At 41.5% G+C, this 17,753-nt stretch overlaps 1 long non-coding RNA gene across 1 annotated transcript in view; it reads left to right on the top strand.

The window, feature by feature from the left end:
* The first annotated feature begins 917 nt into the window (after positions 1 to 917).
* LOC106859422 (uncharacterized) overlaps positions 918 to 17,753 on the top strand; it is a 129,481-nt gene continuing 112,645 nt past the window's right edge. The window contains exon 1 of the long non-coding RNA XR_001403854.2: positions 918 to 1,015. This is a non-coding gene — a long non-coding RNA (uncharacterized LOC106859422). The remainder of the gene's footprint in view (positions 1,016 to 17,753) is intronic.

The following is a 17,753-nucleotide window of genomic DNA, read 5'->3' as shown; positions in this document are numbered from 1 at the left end:
GTCAATGTAGTTTGGATGCAGTTTAAAGTCTGTCTCTGCCTGGCAGCTGGGAAATCTCCATTTAAAAAATTGTTGAAGATGAAGTGTCCTCAATTTTCCCAAAGAAGGAATAGCTGACCACAGGTTCCAATTCGATTAAGTTATTGCCACAGGTTTTTCTAACTGACCTCTGCTTAATGCTGGGAGCTCCTACTCGTGGTATTCTGTAAGAATCAGGGTTTTTTCCTGGAATATCCTAAAGTGTCTTAGTTTCTGTTTTATTGCTTGGCACATAAAAGGTGGCTGTATCACCTTGCTGGTTTGAAGTTTGGTGAAGAGGCTTAGTGGAAGTGGTCTCAAACATCTTCTGTGATGAGGTCAGGATGGAATAGGAATCTGTTTGCCTGAGGATGCTGCAAATATAGTGGATCCAACATACGTAACTATTCTACTTTTTATTGTCTGCATAATTTGCCCTGGTCCTGAGACCTGTGAAGAAAGTGGAGGAGCTGTGATCTTTCACGCTTGGATACTGATATTTAAGTTGCTAAACAGCTCAGAGTTCTGAGAGGAGCTTTATTTCTGTATTAGCTGCACCTGCTTAGACACATCTTTGCTTTAATTTGGTGCAAGTGCACCACTATCCAAACATGATATATCTGAGTCCAACAGTCCCTTGAAACTGTGTTTTCTCTAGTCAGGGTGATGGAGTCTGTAGATGGATAGAGGTGGTTATCTTGTGTTAATCGTGAGAGAGGCCAGTCTGCCTGCTCCTTGTTTCTTGCTGCTTTCATGAGGTTTTTACTTCTGTGACCAAGTTTAAATACAGTTGATAAGACCTGCATCTGCTGATGAGTTAAGAGCTTGCTGTCAGCACCCATTCTCCCGGCACAGTATCAGTACTTCAGATTTCAGTCACCCTAATCTTTCTGCTTTCAGAAATGGACTCCTGCATCCCTGAAAATGAGACACAGAGGAAATTCTGTTGATCTTTCTTCCCAAGATCATGCATTAACAGCATCCTGGTAAGACTAAGGTAAGAAAGTTTGAGGAAAAACTCTGAGTTCCTTGCTGTTCATTGTTCTCTTAATACAAACATTGCGATGGTAATTTCTGATAAGAAACAGTTTTTCTCAAGTCCGTGTGTTCTTGGCTGAAGTGAAATGACAAAAATAAGGGCTCAAGATGAATAAGAAGTATTTTGTGTAGCAGAGGAATAGTGATGGTTGTGGTGGTGCTGTGCATTTTCTTTTAAGCCTAGCACAGATATTTTTTCCTGTAACTTTTATTTTTAGTAGGATGCTGGGGATGCAAAACAAATATGAAATGTTTAGGGCAGCAGTTTATGCTGTGACTAATCTGTCTTCTGTGAAGCTAATAATCCTCCCAAATTCTTCTACAGGGGAAGTCATAGATTTGTACTTTTCACTGCATGGCACATCACAAACCAGAAACGTGGTTAATGGCTGCTAATAAGTCTCTGAATTCTCCTCTTCAGGGACCCTTCCCTCGTGAGAGCCGTTGTCGTTAATCTGGTTAAATCTGGATGTTTTCCCTTCTTTTCTTGTATTGTTTGTTCTCCTTTGAGGTAGTTACAGTTCATTTATGTCTAGTGAAGGGACAAGTGGTGTTTGCCAGAGCTGGCTGCAGGGGCTGATGGGCGCCCGTTTGCATGGGCCTCGTTACAAAGGCAGACCACATCCTGGCCAGGACAAAGTGCTGTCTGATCCACAGCCGGCACACACCAGTGCCTGCCTGGAGCCACGCCAGGGTGTGGGCAGCCTTTGTGAGGAGGCACTGTGTTAGTCTGCGTGGAAGTCGAAGGAAGGGATAAACCAACTAAATTAATCTTTCTTTCCGTTCTCTGGCAGAGCTTCCACCAGTCAAAATATGCATGTGATTCACTACAGTATAAGTTTTTCCTGTGCTTTTTGTTTGCTGTCATCTAGGAGAAAAGTGGTGTGTCATTCACTCAGCTGCTTTGCTGGGAGCAGAACATAGAGAAAATTAAAATACCCTATCTTGGGTGTCTTCTTGCAAAGATATTCTTGCTTCATGTGTAAGAGGTATCTTTGCAACCAACTGATAAATACAACATGTTCATCATCTTCCATCTAACAAGTTTTAACCCCCCCCCCACCATGCAGCTCAGGTTCCAGGATTTAAACTTCTAGCTCTTGCTGAAATAGGTGGGTAAGCAGCTATGTGCTTGTCAGCTGTGTCTAACTCATATAACAGAAAACCTGAGCTTGTGGGGAAGAGGGTGAAGGTACTGTTGTAGGACAAATACAAATCATTATTTTTTGCCAGTTAAGGACAGCAAAAGGAATCCACAAAGTGAGTTTGGTGACAGAGTTGGAGATATTACCCCATACCTCCTTGATTTTGGGTATGTAAAAAAAAAAATCAGAGGAATAAGTGGTTTTCTTGTCATTTAAACAGCACAATAAAATAGGAATTCTGTGGAATGTTACGCAACTTAGGGTGATTTTTAAAATGAGTGAAGCTGCATAGGTTTGGGTTTTTTGAGCCTTGCATTGCATTTCTCAATTGAGAGAATTATCATGTGACTACAGGGTTTTAATAAACCTTTTTGCAGCTAAAATAAAACGTTGAGGTTTGATGGGAAAGCAGATTGAAGTGGAACATTGGTTACATCAGTAAATGTGCCTTATTCTCAATTGGCAGTGGTGAGTGTGAGTCAGTTTGTTTCAGCCTCTAAAAATACCATATGTCTGTATAATTCCAAACAAGTCCTTAAGATGGACAGAAGGAGTGCTCTTGTTTTTGCTTAAATATGGCACAGTGTCTGCTGAATATCTCTCAAAACACACCAGCCCACATCCTGGTTGATCACTGCTGTCCCCCTCATCAAAAAGAATGACCTCACAAAGGTGTGAACCATCACTAAGCTGTGAGGATGCTGGTCCTCTGCCTTGTGCTTGCAGGTGCTGGAGAACAAAGTCAGTCCTGGCATAAACAGGTGAGTTTTCCATTCAAGCTGATGGGAGTTGTCCCCATCTGTGGCAAGAATGAACTCTTTAAAAATGCACTTGTGGCTGAAGTCCTCACAGATTTTGTTTATCCAATTTTGGGTAAACATGTTGTCCTAAAAACTACTGTGTGAGCCCAGTTTTACTACATGATTCAGTACCAAAACTATGTGAAATTAGCCGTTTTTCTTTGGATCTCAGGGCTTTGACCTGAGAATAATTCTGAGGTTTTTAGTTTACTTGAACCTCAAAGTTGAGCAAAATGAACAATTTTGTTTAAACCAACAAAAGTGCTTGGAGAAAATACTGTTTCCTAGAATAATTGTTGGGATCCTCATTGGTTTCAGACCTTTCAAAGTAGGCAAATACACTGAATGGGATGCCTTTTCTTCAATGACTTCATTCAAATGTGTTCCTGGTCAAACTCTGAAAGGAGGCAGATTTTGTGTTTTATTGGAAACAGACCAGCCATTCACAGTTGGGACTCAAATGCATTTGTCTTGAAATCTTGGAGACCATGTGCTGATATATATTCTTGTAGAAACTACCAGGAATTCCAGTGGCCATCATATATGTATTTGCCTGCTTGACTAGTCTGCCCTAAAGTTGTGAAACCTCTTTTACATTGAGAAGTTTTTTTTCAGTCTAGAATGAAAAAGCCCATCAAATCCCAAAATATGCACCTTTTGGTCTAGAGCTGACTTAATTTCTTCCACACTTTTACAAAACACATTTTCTATATATTCTCCAAAATCTATTGCTAACTTCAGCTTTCTATATTCTAGCTGTAGTATTTAAATTTTTGGCCTAATTTTCTCTTATGCTTTAATGACTAAGAGAGGATAACTGGAAATATTTGATGGACCTGTTGAATTGCACAGAGGGACTGTCAGAAGCATGATAGAGAGAATTCCTTTATGTATCTGTAGAGAATATTGCACCCATTTTTGTCAGTATAGCTATATTTGAGCACAAAACATTTATTCAGACAAGTGCTGAACTTAAAGGAACTGAACTAAAGACAAGAGCTGTTTCCAGTGAGTAAGAGCTGTGAAAATTATCTGGATAGAATTTAGAGTTAATTTACAATACTCCCTATATCAAATACATTTCTTCCTACAGTTGTTGAACGTTTTCTGTCCCAGATAGTCTCAAAGCAGGCTTTGAGATGTGTGGTGTTCTTAATCAGATGCATAAAATTTGATTTTCCTCTTAGAATGTAAACTTCCAGGACAGTCTCAGAGAAATTTGATAATGGGTTTACTTTTGCTGTAACCACAAATCTTTTTTGTGGGTGTTCTGTTCAACTTAGATGCAGAATGTGAGAACATCTGGAAAAAAAAGTGCTAATAATATTTCTGTGAATCTGTTGCAGTTCAATCATGCCTTTTCCACACCTTCAGAATGCTCAAGCAACACCACTGTTTTTCTGGTAGTGTAGCACCAGTTAGACTAGGTGCCATGGAGAGGGCTGCAGTGCTCTGTGCCAGCTCTTTGCTCTTTAATTGCACAGTGTTTGTCCCATGCAACCTGCAGCATTATTATTGCCTTTTTTTTTCAGCGTTGTACTGAAATTTCAGTACTTGGATATTGTCACGAAGTGTCAGATATATTTATCAGATACTTGAGACCAGATAAGACTCACGAGGGGGTTACAGCACTGAAAATTAATCTCTCCCCCTCAGTCCTGTGCTGTTGGTTGGCCTTCTCAGGAGGGTGTTGGCTTTCTTTGCTTGTGGTAGGGTTGGTTTTGTTTTGTTTTAATTAGTCAGGAACATGGATATAGGAAGTACTAAAGCTTTACTGGAGTTGTATGTGAGGGGACAAGCTATTGTCACTGTTTGTGGGAGGAATCTGCTCAATAAGCCAATATACAGGTCCCTATGTCAGCTGATAGCACCCTCGTTAAAGCCTGTTACTATAGGCCTGCCTTTCCTCCTGCTCTTGTCACTTGAAAAGCTCTAAAGCCATCACTCTTTATTTATCTGGGTTTAAAGAGAATAGGAAGAGCTGTTTCAAATCCCCAGGAAACACCCTGAACAAAGGGTGTGATTTGCTAGGTCAGTCCAATGGCTTATCTCCTCTCCTGGCCGCTGCCAGCCTTTGGCCTTTATCAGTGCTTCAGGCAGCAGTGGGATCACTTGCCCAGGTATCTTCCCAAATGGAGGGTACAATGAGGGGCTGGGTGTTTCTTTGGCCAAAAAACCCAGTTCCTTTATACTTTGAAGCATGATTGTTTTTTTAGCATTGGCTTTGTTTATTTAGCAACAAATGTGGCTTGCACCCAAGGCTTTATTCCAAATGTTTGCCTTGATGTGCTGGATGCCTGACAGCAAACATGCAAAAGGAGCCCTGAAGATGTGACTTGGAAACAGAATTAACTTCCCTGCAGGAGTTGCCTGAAGGAAGTAACAGCTAACAGCACAGGATCTGTTTGGGGTACAGCTTATACTTGGGAGCAGCAGGGAACATGGAGCTTTTGTGTGATTTAGGTAGACTCAGTTCTCAGTGCTGGACACATAAGATCTCATTTTGCCTTTAGAACAAAATTTCCATTCTCTTCTCTGCCTATTTCAGGTTTGATTCATAGTGTGCCTTATAACTGTCAGGCTCCTCAACACTTCCAGTGATAGAATCGAATACGTGGTGGTGAGATGTGCTTGCAGGCATAAGGATTTCTATTTTTAGAGAGTGTGAATATCTGCATGTAGAAGACTTGTCCATGCTTTTGGAGGCATGATAGGGGACGGTATTCCTGGATTACATGTTCTAGGAATCTTTACAGTTCTTGGGCTGGCTCAGACAGGATTCCAGAGACTCCACTCCTTCCAGGAGTCTCTGGAGAGTGTAAATCAGAGAGACAGCACAAGCACCAAGAATGAAGTGTGTGCACTGGTGCAGAGCAAGGGTGAGATCGTGACCTTTCCCTCTCTGTCCTTTTGCAGGCAGCAGAAGCATTCTCTGCCTGTGTTCCAGGCAAGAGACTGAAGATGTTAGGTGATTTTCCACAGTTTTATTCTCAGGAGAGTCTTGTTAAGTGTCTGTGATTTTTTTTTTTTTTTTTTAAATAACGTAGTTGTTCTGGGACCTGGTTTGTACATTTCTGGTTTACGCTCAAAGTTGCTCAATGCAGAATGAATAAAATAGAGGTTTTCAAGAATCTGTCCTTCTGTGGGCTTCCCTTCAGAAAACTTCCAAGCTTCTTTTCTGCCTTCTCCTTGGGTTAATTTGGAATCTGTTTAACAGGGATAGCAATTCTTTGTGATCAGAGGACTAGCTTGGGTGATGCCTCAGTTTCACCATGGAAAAAGCCTCCAGAGGGAAAGGTGCTTTGCTCAGCTGCTGCACACAGTAACAGAAGGTGATCCATTGAGCAGATGCTGAGCACAGATGGCAGAATTCCCTCCTGTCCAAGGGGTCTGCACGGTTATTTTGCTCACTTCAATGCCACTTAAAGGCTGTTTTCAGTGCTCAAGTAGGACTTAAGTAGTGCAGTTTTTGCTGGCACACCAATGAGGAGGGTTATGGGTGAATATTTCAGTAGTGCCAAGAGACAGTAACTTTTGCTTTGATGGTTCTGGTGGACTTATTTTTGTCTTATGAGATCTTTCTTGCTGTGATGAGAATTGATGGAACTTTGGCTTCAAAGTCGTGGTCGCATATCTGAAGTGTTTCTATGCTGCTTCATTTCTTTCTCTGTCTTCATTTAATGTGTCGTCACAACAAGCTTTTAGTGAGGCACTAATTAAAGATAGCTCTTTGATGATTTCAGTCACTGGTTTCTTCCTTGTGGGATTGGAGCCCAGGATATGAATTTCTCCGTGTTATCCTCTGATGCATCTTGCAGGGGGCACCTTTATAGCACTTTAAATAGGGATGCTCCTGCAAACTCCTGCTTGCTTTATGATACTTCAGAGGCTGAGTTCAGCCATCAGAAAATCTCCTTGAATCCTGAATTGTTTTCAGGCTTCTAATTGTTGTGTCCCTACAGATCTGGTAGCACGGAGATGTCCAGCTTTATCTCACTTCATTGATTCCATCACGTAGCCTGCATGGGGGGGCAGCTGCAGAAATCACGAGCTGTGTTAAGCAGGCAGCCTTGCAAAAGCTCTTGGTTTGTAGTTTCCTCCCTTCAGTAGCAGTAAAATGCTGCTGCCTCACATACCAGGGATACCTGTCTATCCACTTAGAGCAACCAGATAGTGTGCTTTATGGGTACAAAGGTCAACTGGACAGGTTCATGAAAGAGAAATTAATTGACGGTGACTAAATAGATAAAAAGGAGTCTGGCACAGGAAGTCTCTGATCCTCAAATGATTGGGTGCTGGGAGACTGCCAGAAGGTATCGTGTGTGCTCACCCAGTTCTGCTCCTTCTGAGGGATCTGCTCTCTACCACTACAGGACAGGCTGTTGGGATGGGTGATTTGTTCCGAGACAGCGTGGTAGCTCTTAGCTTTTCATACATAACCTCCTTCTCCACAAGAGAAAATATTACAGCACGGGCACCTGTTTTAAACAGCTGTGACCTTGTTACTGGAAGGATTAAGATGTAAATCTGGAGGACCTGATTCTGACATGCACTTTATTTTGGAAGCTTACTCTCTCTCAAACCTAAAAGTACCAAAAGCTTCGCCTGCCTTTGGGGCTCCTATTCTCTCTGGTGTGGCGAAATGATAAAATTTACATAGGCAAACTGGGAAAATGGCTAATTTGAGAGTAAAAAAAATTTGTCCTTAATCCTTACTGTTGTTGGCTAATTGTAGCAATCCAGGCCTAGCTCCTGGCAGGACAGATCCCGTAGGAAGTTGCTGGTGTTATCTTCCGAGAGTGCCATGGTTGTGTGTGTTGAACCCATAGGTGCAGCCTAAAGCCAGGGAGCTCGTGTAGGTTTCCACAGGCTCACCAAGATCCCGCAGCGGCCCCAGGGCCCTGGTTAAATGTTAACAGCCTGCTGCCAGCAGTGTGTCTGCAGGGCAGTGAGCAGGTACTAGTGGCTGCAAGTTCAGCATGCTCTAATTGGCAACACTAACCTGCCTTGGCATGCTCTCAGGTGTCTGTTTCACCTCGTTACAGCTTGCTTCAGGACTGCTGCATGTTCCCTGTATTTTTGTTGTCTTAAGTATATTTGGGGTAATTTTGTAGGCTTAGCTCTCTCTGACTGTCAATTCTCCTTTATTGTTTTAAAATATTCTGAGGCAGGTATGTTGTTTGCTTTTGCCCTTAAAATTCAGATGAACAGTCTGTCTTACATGAGCCTTACATTTTGGAGGCATTTATAGCTGGTTTAATTATTTCTGTGCTGGTTGCTGTGACTCGGAAGTGGAAATGCCCAGTGAGCTCATATTAACTTTTGAAATCCTGGCACGTTAATGCACTACCTACTTAGGTGCTTAATTAGCATAGTAACTAAGTAACTGGGCTGCGAGTAAACTGTGCCTGAGCTGGCATCCTGTCAGGTAGGAGTGGGCACTGTTAGAGGCTGCTGGATTGGTAGCAAGTGAGGCATTTCTGATAGAGGGTTTTCTCTCCAAGTTAATGAAGACTGCAGAGAAGTCAGCAAATGTGGCTGCTAGGCTGGCAGCTCCCAGGCAGGAGCAGGAGCTGTAGGACACCTGAGGGATTACTCCATCTGCTTCCCTACCTACCAGATGTGCTGCTGGATGAGCATGGAGAGACACAGGCACTGTGCTGGTGCTGGGCTCTTCAATTCTTGGGACTCTGTGCCAGGTTCCCTCGCTGCTGCCACTTCTGCACCATTCAGAGGCTCTGTTCCATATTAGATTAGGGAATATCCCATTGGACAATTGGATTTAATGGAGCTGAACTTCACTGTGACAGTTGTCCTTGTGGTCTGTTGCTACCTTGCTGTGTCATTGCTAACTTTAGAGCTGGGAGCCACAGGGCATTGTATCAGTTCCCAGTCAGAATTGGACAGAATTTGTGCACAAGAGAGTCTGCACAAAACTGTCTTGAAGGTGGCAGAAGAATTTGTTTCTCACCAGTTTCTACCTAAACTGGACACTTCATAAAGGCCTCATGTATGTGTTTGAGAGGGTTAGTGTATCAGAATTATATCATCCTGAGGGAAATTTATCCAGCTACAGTGCCTTACACATCCCTCAAATCCTGTTTAACCTCCTAAATAGTTATGTAATGCCTTGGCCTTGTGCGTAGGGGAGAATTTCACCCAGTGTGAGCAGGTCTAAAGGAACGTGTGTGATCCTGTGAAGTAGGTAACACATAGGGGTGACTTAATCCCCTGCTGAAATACAGCCACAGCAAACACCTTTTCACTTCCAAGAGGAAATGAAGAGGAATATCCAAATATGCACTTGAAGACTGAAGACACGCTTTTAGCAAGGGAACTATAATGACAGAAATAGCATTCCAGCCAGGATACCTGCTGCTGTAGAGTAGTGTCTCTGTTCCTGGGTTTCCTCCTCAGCAGGACATGTTACATTTCTCTCGCTTGCGTGAGGAGCCCGGGATCGCTTCAAGATGGTGGAGTTGCTCAGCAGGAGAGTTATGTGCCCCTGCATTTCCTGTTCAAATGGGTTTCCTCCCATTATTGACTGACAAGAAGGAGGGATTTTTTCAGAAAGGCTGGAAATGAGCTTTAGACAGCTGCTTTCCAGATTGCAGAGAAAGCAACTGATTTTTTGTCTTTTTTTTAAAAATCTTCTCAAAAACATACGTTTGCCCACTGACACTGCACTGTGTAATACCCTAATGTACCAGAGGTTTCTGAGGGGCAAGAGAAGAAAGCAACTTGTTGGTGTGGGAGCTGCCTCAGCAGGAACTCTTGCAACAAGTAAGGGTTAAAATTTGCCCAGGGAAAGCTGAAGGTGTCAAGAATAAGCTCATGTGGTTGTGCCACAAGGAAACTTCCAGCCCTTATGGTTAGACTGAAACAAAAAACATTTTTGTCACTTTTCTCTCTGGCTCCCTGTGGGAGCGTGGGGCTGTGGAAGGGCTGAATAAGGTGAGAGAGGTGATCTTGTTGTTAAGTGTTCTACCTCATTGGGTTGTGCCTTTAGTGTGGTGTTGTATCACCGTGAGGTTTTTTGGGGAGGGAGTTTTTCAGTTACTTGCAAAGGCCCTGTCTTGAAAACAGCTGTCTGCTGGACAATGGAGTACTAAGCATGGCAGGCTTGGAAATAGAAAGGGGTCTTTTGAAACAAAATGTGAAAATACTGAGATCTATGTAAGTGGAGGGGAGAAATGTGGAAATGCTAGCAGGTCAGATCAATCTCTGGCGCAGTCCTGCATCAAATGTATTTTTTCTCTTTTCCTTTTTTTTAAATTTTTTTTTTAATTTAAAAGATTTAAAACTTTTATAGTTGCTGGACTGAGTTTGCTGTTGTGGTTTTGGTATTTTTTTTTTTTCACAGGCAGTAGAAGAAGAAATGAAAAGCATTAACAGCCTTGCAAGGTCACTGGGACCTGAGCAGAATTATTAACTGGTTCTCTCTCTGTCAGGCACTCTGTATTCACTGTATCACAAGCTTGAAGCCAGACCTTATTTTACTAAGCAAAAAATGGTCCTTTTGTTGCTGTTTTTCCCCTAGTGTCATCTCTCATGGTTGCCAGGGAAACCAGTGTGTATCCTTTCAGCATAGGTTATTGGGCCTCAGGAAGGAAGTGCTCCAGTGCTGGCCTGCTATTTTTATAGAACCGTTACATAATACAATCTATTAAAGCTTCCTCTCGGTGTTTTATGGCACAAAGGGGAAATTAAGTTTGATGACTCCTAAATGTTTGATGGAGGATGTCAGGTGACTTCTGGATTGTTTTGTGCTCGCCGCATAGCAACAATATTTCTGTGTGCAATTCAAGAAGAACAAATATACATTAGTGCCCTGGGCAATATTTGCCTGCATGCAGATCACCAGAGGAAATTGAATTCTAAGCAGAGCAAGTACAAACAGTGTAAAAGTGCAGGGTGCTATCAGCTAGGGAGGGTGAGATGGCAGAGTAGTTGATGTTTTGACAGCACAAGGAAAAGAGGCTTAGAGGAAAATATTATTTTCTTTTCCATATTCTATTGTACTGCACAGAAATTGAGAGGTGCCGCAATCCACTGGCAACCACCATATACGTCTGCAGCATGCATATTGTAGTACCTCTTTGCTGACACTGATTTCTCAGGATTTAGTGCTGGGAGAGAATAGGGATTGAAGCTTTGGCATCACAAGCCTTGATTATCTTCAAGTAAGAGAAAACTGTGTAGTGTTGGTTATACGTGAAACTTGAACAGCTCCCATATGTATTCCCCTCCTAGGTACGTTTCACGTGCACACTGACTGTTCAGAGATATATTTAAAAAAGAACATTCCTGGGTTTAATACCTGGCTAGGAAGAAATCTCTGCTTGGAGACTGAGGGCTCACAGTTCCTTCAGCTCCCTCTTGACAAGGTCAGGTCGACTCTGTGTCTTGACTGAACCATAGCTCCAAGTGAAAAGGTTTAGCATGCAGATGAGTTGCTCTGGAACAACATTACTGCACAGCACTTGCTCCAGGGGAACTGTCCACGTGCTTGCACTTGGCCTACACCAAATATGAGATAATTCAAGCCAGATTAGCCATCAGTGCCTGTTCTTTGTCTGTTGCACGTAGAAATGTATGATTTTCATAAGTTTTTAGTTGCTGGTATGACAACTGTGTTGTACTTCAGCCCGAATTTAACATGGATCTGGAGTTTCTAATATGGGTGACTCACAATCGGAGGTAGCTTTGTGCTGAGTCCTCAGTGCTGTCCTTTGAAAGAAGGAAATAATGGGACTGTGAAGGGCAAGATTGCAAGGTTTTTGGAAAGAAGAGGAAAAGATCCTTCTGAAAACCTGAAATGTGGGGGACTAAACTGCCTCCTGATCTTTACTGCTCGTGAAAGAAAGATGTCATTTCCTCTTGAAACGGAAAGCTGCCAAGAGAATATAACTTAATTTCTATGCAAGCAGAAATCCTATTAAAGATGAGAATTGCAATTCAAACACTTGCATTTACAGAAGCAGCTTCCCTGATATTGTGCACTGCATTGGAAGGAGATTCATTGGTATTTTCAACCATCCGTGCTTATTTTGAAGATGACACTGCTCTTCCAAAACACCAGAGAGCAAGGGAAGAATTCTCAGCTGCTTGTAACCCTTTTCAAGTAACAGAAAACCTTCTGTGCCTGTAAAGTCTGTGCCACACCATTCAGGGAGGACATCTGAGGTGATCCCTGCTGGGGGAATCACTTGGTGTGACTAGGTGAAAACAAAAGGGAAAATTACAAAAACTCAGGTCTTGATGCTTTGCTCCTGAGAAATAACATGAGTTTGGTTAATAAGAAAAAGAACAAAAAAATACTGCATTTTTGACCAGGAGGTTATGTAGGACCCAGAGGATGCAAGATTTTACATGTCCCAAAGGAGGGGTGGAGGAGGAACCAGAGCTCAGTACAGTTTTACTAGGCTCCAGTCAGCATGTGTGCAGCACACTGCTGTAAATCCATGGCCATGATTTAACGTGAAGATTAGAGCTTGCTAGGAATTTTCCAAGAAAACATTTTTTTTCATCAAAACTTTTCATGGAAACTTGTTGCTTTGGATGAAACTTTCGCGTGGAAAAATTTCTGTGATCTGGCACCGAGTTCCTGTAGAAAGCCAGAGCAGAGAGCTCAGAATAGCCAATACCCCGGAGGGTAAAGCTTTTCCTGGGAATGCAGGAGATGTGCCTGCCAAACATGAGGTCTTGATTCTCAGGTTCCTGTTCCTCCACTGTTACAAGCTCTGACTACTGGGCTTTTGGCTGTCATGTGGATGCCTCTTTTCAGAGGAGGGGTTGGAGGGTACATCTCCCACTCTGTCTCCTCTTTTGTGTCCTGGTGCAGAAGAATTTGTTGCTGTAATCCTAAAAATGTTAGCAGGACAAGAAACAAGCTTCCCACCCTGTCCTAATGATGCATTTTCAAACGTTCCCACCATATGCAGTTTCTATTGTCCTGTGGCATGTTTGTAGGCTGTTGCTCAGGCAGGATTCCATCTGCCCAGTCCCCATCGTTCAGACTGGTGGCCTGGCTGGAGAAGGTGGGTGATTACCCTTCTACATCACTCCTTGGACTGCCTCTGCACTGGAACTGGGCTCTACCAGGACCATTTCTTAGCCAGCTTCAGTCTGGACCAGACACTTAAGATAGGTCTCCAGACACTCACCTAATCTCAGCTTTGAAAGTTTTTCTATTTTATCATCGTTTCTGATGTAAGTTGTAACTCCTCAAGGGAGCAGGCTTCGGAGAGCCTGAGCTGGGTGACTAGCTTAGCTCCACCAGGTGATAGTTTGTCTTGATCCTTTTAATTAATCCTTAATTTAAATAAAGTGGAACAACTTTAGGAGAAGGTGCTGAATACCTTTTTAGCCTTGGGCAGACAGGAGACCAATTTGAATCCTCTCTGATCTGGACAGAGAGGACATAACAAATAGTGTTATCTTCAGTTAATTGCTCTTTTCCCATTCCTTCCTTTCCCCAGAGTCGTGTCTTTGATTTTAGACAACTTCTTAAAACCACAACTAACTTGCAAAACTTTTGGTAGTGATGAAAAAGTAATTTTTGAAGAAAACTGAACTAATGAGCATATATATTTTAATGCTTCTGGTTTTGTGCTGTCCAGAATGAAAGTGCCCAGTGAAGAGGGAGTGAAGCAGCAAAGGAGACTGGAGAAGATACTTCCTGTGTTTGCTTTGAGAGCAGTGATGTTTAAAAATCCTTGTTTGTTTTCAGAAGGAACTCTGGAGGAAAACAACTGTGGGCAAGAACGTGCAAAATGTAGAGCTAGAATTATCTGACTTTGTCCTGTCAAATGTTAAGCCAAACAGGAAGGTTTGTTTTTTTCCTTTTTTTTTTTTTTTTTTTTTTTTGGCAACTACTTCCCCAAGCTTCCTATGGGGTGGAAATGGGCAATAAATAGCAGGGTATCTAATGGCATCATTCCAGGCCTCCCAGCTACTGGCATTGGCAAGGAAATGGCTCTCCTTTTGCTTCCTTCTTATTTTTAGAGCTCTGAGTTTTCAGGGGGTGGAGGGAGGGTCGGCTATTATCAGTGAGAGTCAAACCACAGTGGCTGCCTTCCTCAGGGCTCTCACCGCCCTGCCAAACTGGAGGAAGCTGGGCTCATATAATTCACACAGCCAGCGGTTTTGCCTTGTAAGTGAGATTTCCTTTAAATCTAAAATACATTCACATGCACGCAAAGCTGAAGCCTCTTGTTCCTGTAGGACCCTTGCTTTGAGTATGTCCACATTTTTGTCTTCTGGCCTCTCCTTTTTATTTCCCCCCCCCCCCCCACCCCACTGCCATTTTTTCAAATTTAAAAATGCTCACTGGAGAGATGAATTGCAAACAGAACCAATGTTGCTCTTGGAAAAGTTGCTCAAGGAACAAGCCCTGGAGAACAACAGGCTGCAAAAACAGTCTTCTCTGTGATTTGATGACTTCCATACAAAAATTATCTTCTCCAAAATTCTATTTTGAGCTTGGTGTATTTGAAGTTAATGTGTTTTTTTGTTTGTTTGGGTTTTTTTTAAGAATTGTTAGTCATGCAAACTGTAGAAAATACAACTGGGTTTATTAAAAAAATCAAAGGGATTGTTTGTCATGAGGTGATAAAAATACCAAAAGGCTGTTTCCAAGTTTAGGAAGTAAAACTTTTTTTCCTGTGAAACTTTAGACACTATTCTTAGTTTTTGCACAGGGGTGCTTGATTTTCATTTTAAGTTTGTAAGTCAGCTTAAATAAATCAGAGTTCATTCACATATGATAGGCTTATACATGATAGGCTTATATTTCTATTTGGCTGTGGAGCAGAGCTTTAAACTAGAGAAGTTCAGCTTGGTTTTGATTTTGACATGAACATTTCAAGCACCCCTATTTCTACAAACTTCATATGAGAACACTTTTTTGTGCACTTTGTTGCATGTCCTGGACTTAGAGCAATCATGACTGGAAGCTTTGATCTGCAGCAAGTCCCCTGGCTTGCTTCTTCCCCAAAGAGGATTCAGGTATACCAAATTCCTTCTGAAAACTTTTCCAAGGTTATCTCCTGGCTGTTGGTGTCAGGGAAGGGTCTAGCATACATCTTGTAGTAGGGGATGCTGTGGAGATAGTCTGGTCTGGACTGTGTTCTTCCAGGTTGTATGCAAATATGGGCTCTGAAATTCCTCCTAGCAAAGGGAAGACTGATTCCCAAGCTAGATTTGTAACTTTACTTGAAGCCTTGAGGCACAAAGCAAGGCATGATACTCGATACCAGAGGAATAGGTAAGGGAAAACTGGAGCAGAAATATCTGCTTGCACATGTTCAAATTCTGTTGGTCCAGGTTGCACCATGGAGTTTAATCACAGTAGGGATCTTTCAAATGTGGCCTTGGTGGTTTCTGAAGAAAGAATTCATAGTCATGAAGATGTCTCCAGGTGGTTTGCTAAGTCTGTGCTAACTGATCTAGCCTCTTGGGCATGTGTCAGTCTGGGATTTGGCAAGACTTTAGCTGGAGCACAGTATTTTCCAATCACATAATTCCAGGAGAATGGTTCCGTAATCCACAGCACCTTGGTGTTTCCTATAGCTCCTGATGCAAAAATTGAGGAGGACCCCAGGACTGGCCAGCCTTGGAAAGTTGTGGTGCTGAATTGATAGTGCAAGATTGTTTTCACTTGTGCTTTGTGTAGTAATGTGGGAATGTAGAATTTAACCAATGAATTTTACATAACTTGCACTTGAACTTTCACAGAGGTTCAGTTTAAACCTGAGCACAGAGACATTTCTACTTTTTTGTTGTGATACTTTTGTACAAGCCTATACATTGTACTCAATGTGAGGTTATTTTAGGTTTTTTGCCAGATAAAAACACCCTCAGCTATGTACATGCAGAAATATTGCCATAAAACAATGATTTATTACTGTTATTTTTATTTTGATGACAAAACAAAGACTCTTCAGATTAAAGAACCTTGGTTAGCATGTTTATCCTGAGACCACTGAATATGTGCTATAAAAATTCTCTGTTGTCCAAGTGCCACTTTGATTTCTGGAAGAATGCAATCTAACTACTCTGTCATTTCACTAAAATACCCCTATTTGTGCAGTTTTCTTGGTTAATTTGGGTTCCAAGAGTACCTCTTCTCCAAGCAGTTTGATGTTATGAGTAGGTAAGCATGATAAATCCATTATAAACTTGCTTTACACTCAACTTAAAATGTTCTGCTCTTTAGAATGTATTAGAGACAAGATTTAATAGTCTTCTGTCCTTAATGCTCATTCATATCCACTCTATAATAATCTCTTGGAAAGTCTAAATTGATTTTTATTACAGAGTTTGCAAGTATCTATAGTGACATATTGCTTCTATCAAAGGCTCATTTACGATGTCAAGTTTTTTTTAATGATGAGATTTATTTGACATATCTTTAAAGGTTTAAAGGCTTTTTTCCCTGAGAGTCCTGGTTTACTGGTACAAAGCATGATGTTTCCTGAGTGATAACATTAAATGTATTATCCTCCTGGTGTGTTTGATTAGGAATTGTAATAGAGAAACCCTTTTGGAAGTACCTAAAAAATCTCTCATTTCTGAGACAAGGAGCCTCTCATATTTAGGGATAAAGTGTATTTTTGATATCAGTGGACCATTCTGAAATATGGTGCAATTTAAGTGATTACGTGACTAATTTTTTGCTACACATGAGGTGTGTATTTTTCAGCATAGATTAATAAAATGTGATCTTACATAGGAATGTGCAGCTTTCTGTAGAATATTGATAAATACAAGGATAAAGTACAGTATATATGTGGCTTAACTATGGCTGTTGAAAGAAGTAATCTCTATATAGTGAGCACTTTAGTGACCTTCAGGGTGAAAATATTTACTGTTTCAAAACAAAGCAAGGAAAAACAGTTATGATTTTTTTTCCCCTCTTGGGATAACCTGAGCATATTCCATAAAACAGTATTTTACAGAACATATAACTTGGCATGCAGCTGTTAAATCTCTTTTAAATATATGTTTTTCTGCCTTCTGTAAAAACTGCATAAAGTGCATTACGTGTATCCATCACAGGCAATAGTTAAGTTCAGATATTTACCGCAGGTATAATTTGGTCTTCTAACAGACACAGTGAGACTTGGAGGGAAGTACTGTGGAAGATGATTTATTTTCACACCACTTAATGCCACAGTCCTTATCTTTCCTTAGAAACAGGGTCTGGATTTTCTCCAAATAGAAATTTTCTCCTAAAAGGTGGGACTTAAACTGTGGTTAAGGAAGCAGCAGAGGAAAGAACATAAAAATAATGTGGCCAGATCTTCAGAGATGTAGCTCCATTAGAGCTGGTGGGATTTGACCACTGAGAATTTGTCCCATTAACAGTAAGTCCCAGCCCAGTATGTGTTTGCTCTGAAGATCCCATCCTGCTGTGAAGTTGCTGGGCCAACATATTTGGCTACCTCCCACACTAAACTGCAGTTTGGGGTGTCTTGGTCATTAATTTATGAAAAAAGAGTAGGGATCCAGTTAATAGGGTCCATGTTAGGGAGTAGACATGGAACAGTTTCTGATTTTTATTATCTTACTCCATTTTCAGCTTGGTAGTTTTGATGGAGGTTTTTAGGCTGGGGTTGCAAGCAAAATGGAGGTAGAAGTTGCACTGAGATCAGACAAATCTCATTTTAAAGTGTTAAAACTTGTAGATTCTGATTTGCACAGTTTTTGATAGTTATGTTTGAAAATACCAGGTACTAAAGGACATTTC

This window comes from Sturnus vulgaris, chromosome 4, assembly GCF_052056855.1.
Source record: "Sturnus vulgaris isolate bStuVul1 chromosome 4, bStuVul1.hap1, whole genome shotgun sequence".
NCBI lineage: Eukaryota > Metazoa > Chordata > Aves > Passeriformes > Sturnidae > Sturnus > Sturnus vulgaris.
Note: the sequence above shows the minus strand (reverse complement) of the source record. Positions and strands in the feature narration are given on the sequence as shown.